The sequence below is a fragment of the Heterodontus francisci genome, chromosome 10 (assembly GCF_036365525.1).
Source record: "Heterodontus francisci isolate sHetFra1 chromosome 10, sHetFra1.hap1, whole genome shotgun sequence".
In the NCBI taxonomy this organism is placed as follows: Eukaryota; Metazoa; Chordata; class Chondrichthyes; order Heterodontiformes; family Heterodontidae; genus Heterodontus; species Heterodontus francisci.
Window position 1 is genome coordinate 21,630,343 of NC_090380.1, and position 12,476 is coordinate 21,642,818.

Consider the following 12,476-nt stretch of genomic DNA (forward strand, 5'->3'; position numbering starts at 1 on the left):
GTGTAGGAATCTCATTGTATCTGCTGGAATGAGGGCGAGTCCATGATGGGAAGATGTTAGGTATCTGTTGGAAAATGGAATTCTGATCGGTAGAAAGTGGGTACTAGTTGGGATGAGAGTGGGTAGTAAGATGAGGATGAGAATTTGGTGGGATGTGGGTGAGCATCAAGGATTGGGTATTTGATAGGATGAGAGTGGGTATCTGGTGGTATCTGTTGGGAGAAGGATGGGTATTAGTGGCATGCAGGTGGGTATTTGATGGAATAAGGGTGGGAATCTGCTGGGAGAAAAGTGGGAACCTGATGTTGGGTATCTGATGGGATAAGGGTGGGTACTTTTTGGGATGAGGCTGGATATCTGTTGGGATGTGGGTGGGAATTTGATATTACCTGATGGGAGGCGGTGGGAATCTGTTGGATTGGGTGGGAATCTGATGGAATGAGGGTGAAAATCAATTGGTATGTGTGCATATCTGATGGGATGAGGGTGGGAATCAGATGGGATGAGGATGGCTTTCTGTTGGGATGAGAGTGGGTCTCATGGTATCTGCTGGGATGTGGGTGAGAGGGATGACGGTGGGTATCTGATAGAATCTCATGGGATGAAGGTGGGAATCCAGGGATGAGGGCGGGTGTCTGGTGAGGGTGGGTAACTGTTGGAATGAGGGTAGGAATCTGATGTGATGAGGGTGGGAACCTGATGGGATGAGCGTGTCTCATCGGATCTGTTTGGATAAGGGTGGGAATCTGATGGGATGAGGGTGGGAATTTGATGTTACCTGATGGGATGGGGTAGGAGTCTGTCGGGTTGAGGGTGGCAATCTGATGAGAAGAGGGTGGAAATCTATTGGGATGTGAGCAAATCTGATGGTATTTGATGGGATGAAGATGGAAATCTGTTGGGATGAGGGTGAAAATCTGTTGGGATGAGGGTGGGAATATGATGGGGTGGGGTGGAAATCTATTGGGATATGGATGCAAATCTGATGGTATCTGATGGGATGAGAGTGGGCATCCGATGGGGCGAGGTTGAGAATAAGATGGGATGAGGGTGGGAATTTGATGTTACCTGATGGGCTAAAGGTGGAAATCTGTTGGGTTGAGGGTGGAAATCTATTGAGATAAGGGTGCAAATCTGATGGTATCTGATGTGATGAGGGAGGGAATTTGATGGCATCTGATGGGATGAGGGTGAGAATCAGATGGGATGAGGGTGGGAATTGGATGGAATCTGATGGGATGAGAGTGGGTATCTGATGGGAAGAGGGTGGGAATCATTTGGTGAGGCTGGAAATCTGATGGGATGAGGTGGGAATCTGATTGTATCCAATGGATGAGGGTGGGGATCTGATGGGATGAGGGTGGGTATGTGATGGAATGAGGGTGCCATCTAATGGGATGAGAGTGGGAATCTGATGGGATGAGGGTGGGTATGTGATGGAATGAGGGTGACATCTAATGGGATGAGAGTGGGAATCTGATGGGATGAGGATGGAATCTGATGGTATCTGATAGGATGTGGTTGGGTATCTGCTGGTATTTGATGGGATGAGGGTAGGAATCTCTGGGTATCGACTGGGTTGAGGGTGGGTATCGGATGAAAGGATTGTAGGTATCTGATGGGATGATGGTGGAATCTGATGGTGGGAATCTGAAGGTATCTGACTGGATGAGGGTGGAATCTGATGGGATCAGCGTGGGTATCTGATGCGATGAGGGTGGGTATCTGATGGTGGGAATTTGATGGCTTCTGATGGGATGAGGGTGGGAATCAGATAGGATTGGGTGGGAACTGATGGAATGAGGGTGGGAATGTGATGATATCTGATGGGATGAGGGTGGATAACTGATGAGTCGAGGGTGGAAATATGATGGTGAGTGACGGGATGAGGGTGGGAATCTGATTGGAGGAGGGTGGGAATCTGATTGGAGGAGGGTGGGAATCTGTTTGGATAAGGGTGGGAATCTGATGGGATGAGGGCGGGAATTTGATGTTACCTGATGGGAGGGGGTAGGAGTCTGTTGGGTCGAGGGTGGGAATCTGATGAGAAGAGGGTGGAAATCTATTGGGATGTGAGCAAATCTGATGGTATTTGATGGGATGAAGATGGAAATCTGTTGGGATGAGGGTGAAAATCTGTTGGGATGAGGGTGGGAATATGATGGGATGAGGGTGGGAATCTGATGGTATCTGATGGGATGAGAGTGGGCATCCGATGGGCTGAGGGCGAGAATAGGATGGGATGAGGGTGGGAATTTGATGTTACCTGATGGGCTAAAGGTGGAAATCTGTTGGGTTGAGGGTGGAAATCTATTGAGATAAGGGTGCAAATCTGATGGTATTTGATGGGATGAGGGTGGGAATTTGATGGCATCTGATGGGATGAGGGTGAGAATCAGATGGGATGAGGGTGGGAATTGGATGGTATCTGATGGGATGAGAGTGGGTATCTGATGGGAAGAGGGCGGGAATCATATGGTGAGGCTGGAAATCTGATGGGATGAGGTGGGAATCTGATTGTATCCTATGGATGAGGGTGGGGATCTGATGGGATGAGGGTGGGTATGTGATGGAAAGAGGGTGGCATCTAATGGGATGAGAGTGGGAATCAGATGGGATGAGGGTGGGTATATGATGGTATCTGATGGGATGGGGTTGGGAATCTGATGGGATGAGGATGGAATCTGATGGTATCTGATAGGGTGTGGTTGGGTATCTGCTGGTATTTGATGGGATGAGGGTAGGAATCTCTGGGTATCGAATGAGATGAGGGTGGGGATCGGATGAAAGGATTGTAGGTATCTGATGGGATGATGGTGGAATCTGATGGGGGGAATCTGATGGTATCTGACAGGATGAGGGTGGAAACTGATGGGATCAGCGTGGGTATCTGATGGTGGAAATTTGATGGCTTCTGATGGAATGAGGGTGGGAATCAGATAGGATTGGGTGGGAACTGATTGAATGAGGGTGGCAATGTGATGATATCTGATGGGATGAGGGTGAGTAACTGATGAGTTAAGGGTGGAAATATGATGGTGAGTGATGGGATGAGGGTGGGAATCGGATGAGATTAGGGTGCAAATCTGATTGGATGAGGGTGGGAATATGATGGTAACTGATGGGATGAAGGTGGGAATCGGATGTGATGAGGGTGGGAATCGGATGGGATTAGGGTGCAGATCTGATTGGATGAGGGTGGGAATATGATGGGATGAGGGTGGAAATATGATGATACCTGATGGGATGTGGGTGGAATCAGGTGGGAAGAGGCTGGAATCTGATGGGATGAGGGTGGGAATATGATGGTAACTGATGGGATGAGGGTGGGATTCTGATGGTAACTGATGGGATGCGCGTGGGTAACTGATGGGATGAGGGTGGAATCTGATGGGATGAGGGTGGATAACTGACGGGTTGAGGGTGGGTATCTGATGGGATGAAGTGGGAATCAGATGGGATTAGGGTGGGAACTGATGGGTTGAGGTTGGGAATATGATGATATCTGATGGGAGGCGTGTGGAATCTGATGGAATGAGGGTGGGAATATGATGGTAAGTGATGGGATGAAGGTGGGAATCAGATGGGATTAGGGTGGGTACTGATGGGATGAGGGTGGGTAACTGATGGGATGAGGGTGGGTAGCTGATGGTAACTCCGTGGAATCTGATGGGAAGAAAGTGGAATCTGATGGGATGAAGGTCGATAACTGACGTGGTGAAGGTGGGTATCTGATGGTAACTGATTGGATGAGGGTGGGTATCTGATTGGGATGAGGGTGGGTATCTGATGGTATCTGATGGGATGGGGGTGGGATTCTGATGGGATGAGGGTGGGAGCTGATCGGATGAGGGTGGGAATCTGATGGGAAGAGGCTGGAATCTGATGGGATGAGAGTTGGAATATGATGGTAACTGATGGGCTGAGGGTGGAATTCTGATGGTAATTGATGGGATGTGCGTGGGTAACTGATGGAATGAAAGTGGATAGCTGATGGGATGAGGGTGGCAATAGATGGGATGAGGGTGGGAATATAATGATATCTGATGGGGTGAGGGCGGATAACTGACAGGATGATGGTGGGTATCTGTTGGTAACTAATGGGATGAGGGTGGGTATCTGATGGTGAGAATCTGATGGGATGAGGGGGGTATCTGATGGGATGAAGGTGGGAATCGGATGGGATTTGGGTGGGAACTGGTGTGTTTCGGTTGGGAATATGATGATATCTGATGGGAGGAGTGTGGAATCTGATGGGATGAGGGTATCTGATGGAATGAGGGTGGGAATATGATGGTAACTGATGGGATGAGGGTGGGTATCTGATGGGATGAGGGTGTGTATCTGATGGGATGAGGTTGGGAATCTGATAGTATGATGGTGGGGTTCTGTTGAGATCAGGGTGGGTATATGATGGAATGAGAGTGGGTATATAATGTGATGAGGGCAGGAATCTGATTTGATGGCTATTTGATGGAATGAGGGTGGCCATCTGGTGGTATGTGGGTGAAAATCAGATATGTCTGATGGGATAAGGGTGGGAATCTGATGGAATGAGGGTGGGTGATGGGATCTGATGGGATTTAATGGGATGAGTGCGGCTATTTGATAGGATGAGAGTGGGGTTCTGAAGGGATGAAGGTGGGATATGTTGAGACTGGGGAACTGATGGGATGAGCCTGTAAATCCTATGGTATTAGATAGGATCAGGGTGCATATGTGATGGGATAAAGTTGGGAATCTGATGGAATGAGTGTGAAATTGGATTCGATAAGGTTGAGTTAATGAGGCTGGTATCTTATGGGATGAGGGTGGGAATCTGATAATATAAGGGTGGGAAACTGATGGGACAAAGATGGGAATCTGATGGAATCTGGGGACAAGAGTGGGAATCGGATGGAATTAGGGTGGGTATCTGATGGGATGTGAGTGGGAATCTGATCAGCTGAGAGTGGGTAACTGATGGTATCTGATGGGATGAGGGTGGGTATTTGATGGGAGGAGGGTGGAATCTGAGGGGACGAGGGTGGAATCTGATGGGATGAGGATGGGTAACCGATGGGATGAGGGTGGGAATCTGATGGGACAAGGGTGGAATCTGACAGGATGAGGATGGGAATCTAATGGTAACCAATGGGTGAGGGTGGGTATCTGATGTGATGAGGGTGGGAACTGATGGGAGAGGGTGGACTCTGATGGGATGTGAGTATCTGATGGTAACTGATAGTATGAGAGTGGCTATCTGGTGGGAAGAGGATGGGTATCTGATGGGAAGAGAGTGGGTATCTGATGGAATGATGGTGAGGTTCTGATGGTGAGGTTCTGATGGAACGAGGGTGGGTACATGATGGGATGACAGCAGGAATCTGATTCGATCATGAATATCTGATGGAATGAGGATGGAATCTGATGGAATGAGGGTGACCATCTGATGGGATGTGGCTGAAAATCTGATGTATCTGATGGTATAAGCGTGGGAATCTGATAGGATGAGGGTGGGTGATGGGATCTGATGGGATGAGGGTGGGTATCTGATGGGGTTTAATGGAAAGTGTGTGTATCTGATAGGATGAGGGTGGGTACCTGATGGAATCTTAGGGAATGAGGTGACTTTCTGATAGGATGAGGGTGAGTATCTGATGGGATGAAGGTGGGAATTTGTTGAGGTTGGTGAACTTTTGGGATGACAATGGGAATCCTATGGATGTGATGGGTGAGTTTGGGAATCAGATTCGATGAAGTTTGAGTATTTCATGCAATGAGGTTGGTACCTGATGGGATGAAGGTGGGAATCTGATGGTATCTGATGGTATGAGGGTATCTGATGGGAAGAGGGTGGAATCTGATGGGAGGAGCGTAGAAGTCAGATGGGATATGGGTGAGTAATTGTTGGGATGAGTAGGAATCTGATTGGATGAGGGTTGATATTTGATGGTGTCTATTGGGATTAGGGTGGGTATCTGATGGGAGGAAGGTGGAATCTGATGGGACAAGGGTGGCATCTGATGGGGTGAAGATGGGTAACTGATGGGACGAGGGCGGAATCTGTTGGGATGAGGGTGGGAATCTGATGGTAACCGATGGGTGAGTCTGGGTATCTGATGTGATGAGGGTGGGAACTGATAGGATAAGGGTGGGTATGTGATGGGATGAGGGTGGGTATGTGAAGGGATGAGGGTGGGATGTGGGTGAAAATCTGATGTATCTGATGGTATAAAGGTGGGAATCTGATGGGATGACGATGGGTGATGGGATCTGATGGGATGTGGGTGGGTAACTGATGGAATCTGAGGGGGAGGTAGCTATCTGATAGGGTGAGGGTGAGTATCTGTTGGGATGAAGGTGGGAATTTGTAGAGGCTGGGGAACTGATGGGATGACGATGGGAATCCTATGGTATGTGGGGATGAGGTTGAGTATTTGATGGAATGAGGCTGGTATCTGATGGAATGAGGGTGGGAATCTGATGGTATTAGGGTGGGTACCTGATGGGAGGAAGGAGGGTATCTGAAGGGATGAGGATGGGTAATTGATGGGATGAGGATGAGAATTTGATGGTAACCGATGGGATGAGGGTGGATAACTGTTGGGAAGAGTGTGAGAATATGATAATATCGGATGGGATGAGAGTGGGTATCTGATGGGATGAGGGTCGATACCTGATGGGTTTAGGGTGGGTACCTAGTGGGATGAGGGTGGGTTTCTGATGGGAAGAGGGGTATTCGATGGTATCTGATGAGAATGAGGATGGGATTCTGATGGAATGCGGGTGGGAAATGATGGGACGACAATGGTAATGTGATAGTATCTGATGGGTTGGGGGTGGAATCTGATAGGATGAGGAATCTTATGGGACGAGGGAGGAATCTGATGAGATGAGGATGGGTAACTGATCGGGAGGATGGGAATCTGATGGTAACCGATGGGATGAGGGTGAGATATGCTGGGATGAGGATGGGAATATGATGGTAAGTGATGGGATGAGGGTGGAATCGTATGGGAAGAATCATAGAAAGTTTAAGACTCAGAAAGGGGCCACTTGGGATAAGGGTGGGAATGTGATGATATCTGATGGGATGAGGGTGGAAATATGGTGAGTGATGGGATGAGGGTGGCAATCGGATGGGATTAGGGTGCAAATCTGATTGGATAAGGGTGGGAATATGATGGTAACTGATGGGATGAAAGTGGGGATCGGATGTGATGAGGGTGGAAATATGATGGTAACTGATGGGATGAGGGTGGGTAACTGATGGGATGAGGGTGGGAATACGATGATACCTGATGGGATGAGCGTGGAATCTGATGGGGTGAGGGTGGATAACTGACGGGATGAGGGTGGGTATCTGATGCTAACGGGATGAGGGTGGGTATCTGATGGGATGAGCGTGGGTGTCTAATAGTAACTGATGGGATGAGGGTGGGTAACTGATGGGATGAGGGTGGGAATATGATGATACCTGATGGGATGAGCGTGGAATCTGATGGGGTGAGGGTGGATAACTGACGCGATGAGGGTGGGTATCTGATGCTAACGGGATGAGGGTGAGTATCTGATGGGATGAGCGTGGGTGTCTAATAGTAACTGATGGGATGAGGGTGGGTAACTGATGGGATGAGGGTGGGAATATGATGATACCTGATGGGATGAGCGTGGAATCTGATGGGGTGAGGGTGGATAACTGACGCGATGAGGGTGGGTATCTGATGCTAACGGGATGAGGGTAGGTATCTGATGGGATGAGCGTGGGTGTCTAATGGTAATTGATGGGATGTGAGTGGGTATCTTGGGCTTAGGAGGGTACCTGATGATAACTGATGGGTGAGGGTGGGAACTGATAGGATGAGGGGGGGAATATGATAATATCTGATGGGATGAGGGTGTAATTTGATGGGAAGAGGCTGGAATTCTGATTGGATGAGGGTGGATAACTGACGGGATGTGTCTGGGAATATGTTGATATCTGGGGTGAAGGTGGAATCTGATGGGAAGAGGGTGGAATCTGACAGGATGAGGGTGGGTATCTAGTCGGTTGAAGTTGGGAATCTGAAGTTATGACATTGGGGTTCTGTTGGGACCAGGGTGGGTATGTGAGGGGATGAGGGTGGGTATTTGATGGGATGAGGGAAGGAATCTGATTTGATGGTGGCTATCTGAAGGAATGAGGATGGAATCTGATGGAATGTGGGTGGCCATCTGGTGGTATGTGGGTGAAAATCTGATGTGTCTGATGGGATAAGGGTGGGTGTCTGATGGGATAAGGGTGGGTATCTGATGGGATTTCTTGGGATGTGTGGGTATCTGATAGGATGAGGGTGGGTACTTGATGGAAACTGAGGGGATAAGGTGGCTATCTGATAGGATAAGGGTGGGTATCTGATGGGATGAAGGTGGGAATATGTTGAGGCTGGGAGCTAATGGGATAAGGATGGGAATCCTATAGTATGAGATGGGATGAAGTTGGGAATCTAATGGAATGAGGGTGGGAATTGGATTTGATAAGGTTGAGTATTTGATGGAATGAGGGTGGTGTCTAGTAGGATGAAGATGGGAATCTGATGGAATCTGAAGGGACGAGGGTGAAAATCGGATGGGATTAGGGAATCTGTTGGGATGAGTTTGGGAATCTGATTGGATGAGGGTGGGTATCTGATGGTATCTGATGGGATGAGGGTGTGTATCTGATGGGAGGAGGGTGGGATCTGATGGGAGGGTGGAAGTCAGTTGGGATTAGGGTGAGTAATCGTTGAGTTGAGAGTGGGAATCTGATTGGATGAGGGTGGGTATCTGATAGGATGAGGGTGGGTATCTGATGGGAGGAAGGTGGAATCTGATGGGACGAGGGTGGCATCTGATGGGGTGAAGATGGGGAACTGATGGGATGAGGGTGGAATCTGTTGGGATGAGGGTGGGAACTGATAGGATGAGGGTGGAATCTGATGGGATGAGAGTGGATATCTGGTGGGATGTGCGTGAAATTCTGATGTATCTGATGGTATAAGGGTGGGGATCTGATGGGATGAGGGTGGGTACCTGATGGAATCTGAGGGGATGAGGTGGCTATCCGATAGGATGAGGGTGAGTATCTGTTGGGATGAAGGTGGGAATCTGTTGAGGCTGGGAAACTGATGGGATGACAATGGGAATCCTATGGTATGTGATGGGATGAGGTTGGGAATCAGATTTGATGAGGTTGAGTATTTGATGGAATGAGGCGGGTATCTGATGGAATGAGGGTGGGAATCTGATAGGCTAAAGGTGGGAATCTGATGGTGTCTGATGGAATGAAGGTGGGAATCTGAGGGAATCGGATGGGATGAGGGTAGGAATCTGATGGGATTAGGGTGGGTATCTGATGGGAAGAAGGAGGGTATCTGATGGGACGACGGTGGAATCTGACGGGATGAGGATGGGTAACTGAAGGGATAAGGATGAGAATCTGATGGTAACCAATGGGATGAGGATGGAATCTATTGGGATGAGGGTGGGTAACTGATGGAATGAGGGTGGGAATCTGATCGGCTAAAGGTGGGAATCTGATGGTGTCTGATGGAATGAAGATGGGAATCTGATGGGATGAGGGTAGGAATCTGATGGGATTAGGGAGGGTATCTGATGAGACGAGAGTGGAATCTGACGGGATGAGGATGGGTAACTGATGGGATGAGGATGAGAATCTGATGGTGACCGATGGGATGAGGGTGGGTATTTGATGGGATTAAGGTGGGAATATGATATCTGATGGGATGAGGGTGAATCGCATGGGAAGAGGGTGGTATCTGACGGGACAAGGGTGGAATCTGATGTGATGAGGATGGGTAACTGATGGGATGAGGGTGGGTATCTGATAGCAACTGATGGGATGAGGGTGGAAATATGATATCTGATGGGATGACGGTGGAATCTCGTGAGGAGCGTGGAATCTGCTGGGATGAGGGCGTGTATCTGATGGAATGAGGGTGGCTAACTGTTGGGATGAGGGTGGGACTATGATGATATCTGATGGGATGAGGGTGGAATCTCATGGGAAGAGGGTGTAATCCGCTGGGATGAGGGTGGGTAAGTGATGGGATGAGGGTGGGTATCTGATGGGTGGGATGAAAGTGGGAGTCTGATGGGATGAATGTGGGATTCTGCTGGGATGAAGGTGGGTCTCTGATCAGAAGGTAGGATTCCGATGGGATGAAGGTGGGATTCTGATGGGATGAAGGTGGGATTCTGATGGGATGAAGGTGGGTCTCTGATCAGAAGGTAGGATTCCGATGCGATGAAGGTGGGATTCTGATGGGATGAAGGTGGGTATTTGATGGGATGAAGGTGGGATTCTAATGGGATGAAGGTGGGATTCTGATGGGATGAAGGTGGGTCACGGATGGGATGAAGGTGGGATTCTGATGGGATGATGGTGGACTCCGACGGGATGAAGGTGGGATTCTGATGGGATGAAGGTGGGTCACTGATGGGATGAAGGTGGGTCATTGATGGGACGAGGGTGGAGACTGTTGGGATGAGGGTGGGTATCTGATGGCATGAGGGTGGGTATCTGATGGGATGAGGGTGGATATGTGGTGGGATGTGGGTGAAAATCTGATGTATCTGATGGTATAAGGGTGGGAATCTGGGGATAATGGTGGGTGATGGGATCTGATTGGATGAGGGTGTGTACCTGATGGAATCTGAGGGGATGTGGTGGCTATCTGATAGGATGAGGATGCGTATCTGTTGGGATGAAGGTGATAATCTGTTGAGACTGGGGAACTGATGGGATGACAATGGGAATCCTATGGTATGTGATGGGATGAGGTTGGGAATCAGATTTGATGAGGTTGAGTATTTGATGGAATGAGGCTGGTATCTGATGGAATGAGGGTGAGAATCTGATAGGCTAAAGATGGGAGTCTGATGGAATAAAGGTGGGAATCTGATAGGATGAGGATAGGAATCTGACGGAATTAGGGTGGGTATCTGACGGGACGAGGGTGGAATCTGACGGGATGAGGATGGGTAACTGATGAGATGAGGGTGGTTATCTGATGGTAACAGATGGAATGAGGGTGGGTATGTGATGGAATTAGGGTGGCAATATGATGATATCTGATGGGATGAGGGTGGAATCTCATGGGAAGAGGGTGGAATCAGTTGGGATGAGGCTGGGTAACTGATGTGATGAGGGTGGTTATCTGATGGTAACTGATGAAATCAGGGTGGGTCACTGTTGGGATGAGTGTGAGAATATAATATCTGATGGGATGAGAGTGGGTATCTGATGGGATGACGGTAGATACCTGATGGGTTGAGGGTGGGTATCTGGTGGGAAGAGGGTGGGTATCTGATGGGAAGAGGGTGGGTATCTGATGGGAAGAGGGTGGAATCTGATGGGAAGAGGGTGGAATCTGATAGGATGGTGGAATCTGATAGGATGGTGGAATCGGATGGGATGAGGATGGGTAACTGATGGCAACTGAAGGGATGAGGCTGGGTAACTGATGGGATGAGGGTGGAAATATGATGATATCTGACGGGATGATGGTGGAATCTCACGTGAAGAGGGTAGAATCTGCAGGGATGAGGGTGGGTATCTGATGGAATGAGGGTGGTTAACTGTTGGGATGAGGGTGGAAATATGATATCTGATGGGATGAGGGTGGAATCTCATGGGAAGAGGGTGGGTAAGCGAATGGGATGAGGGTGGGTATCTGATGGATGGGATGAAGGTGGGATTCTGATGGGATGAAGGTGGGATACTTCTGGGATGAAGGTGGGTCTCTGATCAGGATAGGATTCCGATGGGATGAAGGTGGGTCTCTGATGGGATCAGGGTGGGTATCTGATGGATGGGATGAAGCTGGGATTCTAATGGGATGAATCTGATATTCCGATGGGATGATGGTGGGATTCTGATGGGATGTAAGTAGGTCTTTGATGGGATGAAGGTGGGTGTCTGATGGGATGAAGGTGGGATTCCGTGGGATGTAGGTGGGTCTCTGATGGTATGAAGTTCGGTCTCTGATGGGATGAAGCTGGGATTCCGATGGGATGAAGGTGGGATTCCGATGGGATGAAGGTGGGTGTCTGATCGGATGAAGGTGGGATTCAGATGGGATGAAGGTGGGTGTCTGATGGGATGAAGGTGGGATTCCGATGGGATGAAGGTGGGTCCCTGATGGGATGAAGCTGGGATTCCGATGGGATGAAGGTGGGATTCCGATTGGATGAAGGTGGGATTCCGATGGGATGAAGGTGGGATTCCGATGGAATGAAGGTGGGATTCCGATGGGATGAAGGTGGGTCTCTGATGGGATGAAGGTGGGTCTCTGATGGGATGAAAGTAGGATTCTGATGGGATGAAGGTGGGATACTGCTGGGATGAAGGTGGGTCTCTGATCAGAAGATAGGCTTCCGATGGGATGAAGGTGGGTCTCTGATGGGATCAGGGTGGGTATCTGATGGATGGGATGAAGCTGGGATTCCGATGA

The 12,476-nt window shown here is 49.1% G+C and overlaps 1 protein-coding gene across 12 annotated transcripts in view; it reads right to left on the reverse strand.

Moving 5' to 3' along the window:
* Positions 1–12,476, reverse strand: part of ptchd1 (patched domain containing 1) — a 207,588-nt gene that overhangs the window by 194,259 nt on the left and 853 nt on the right. The window lies entirely within an intron of this gene.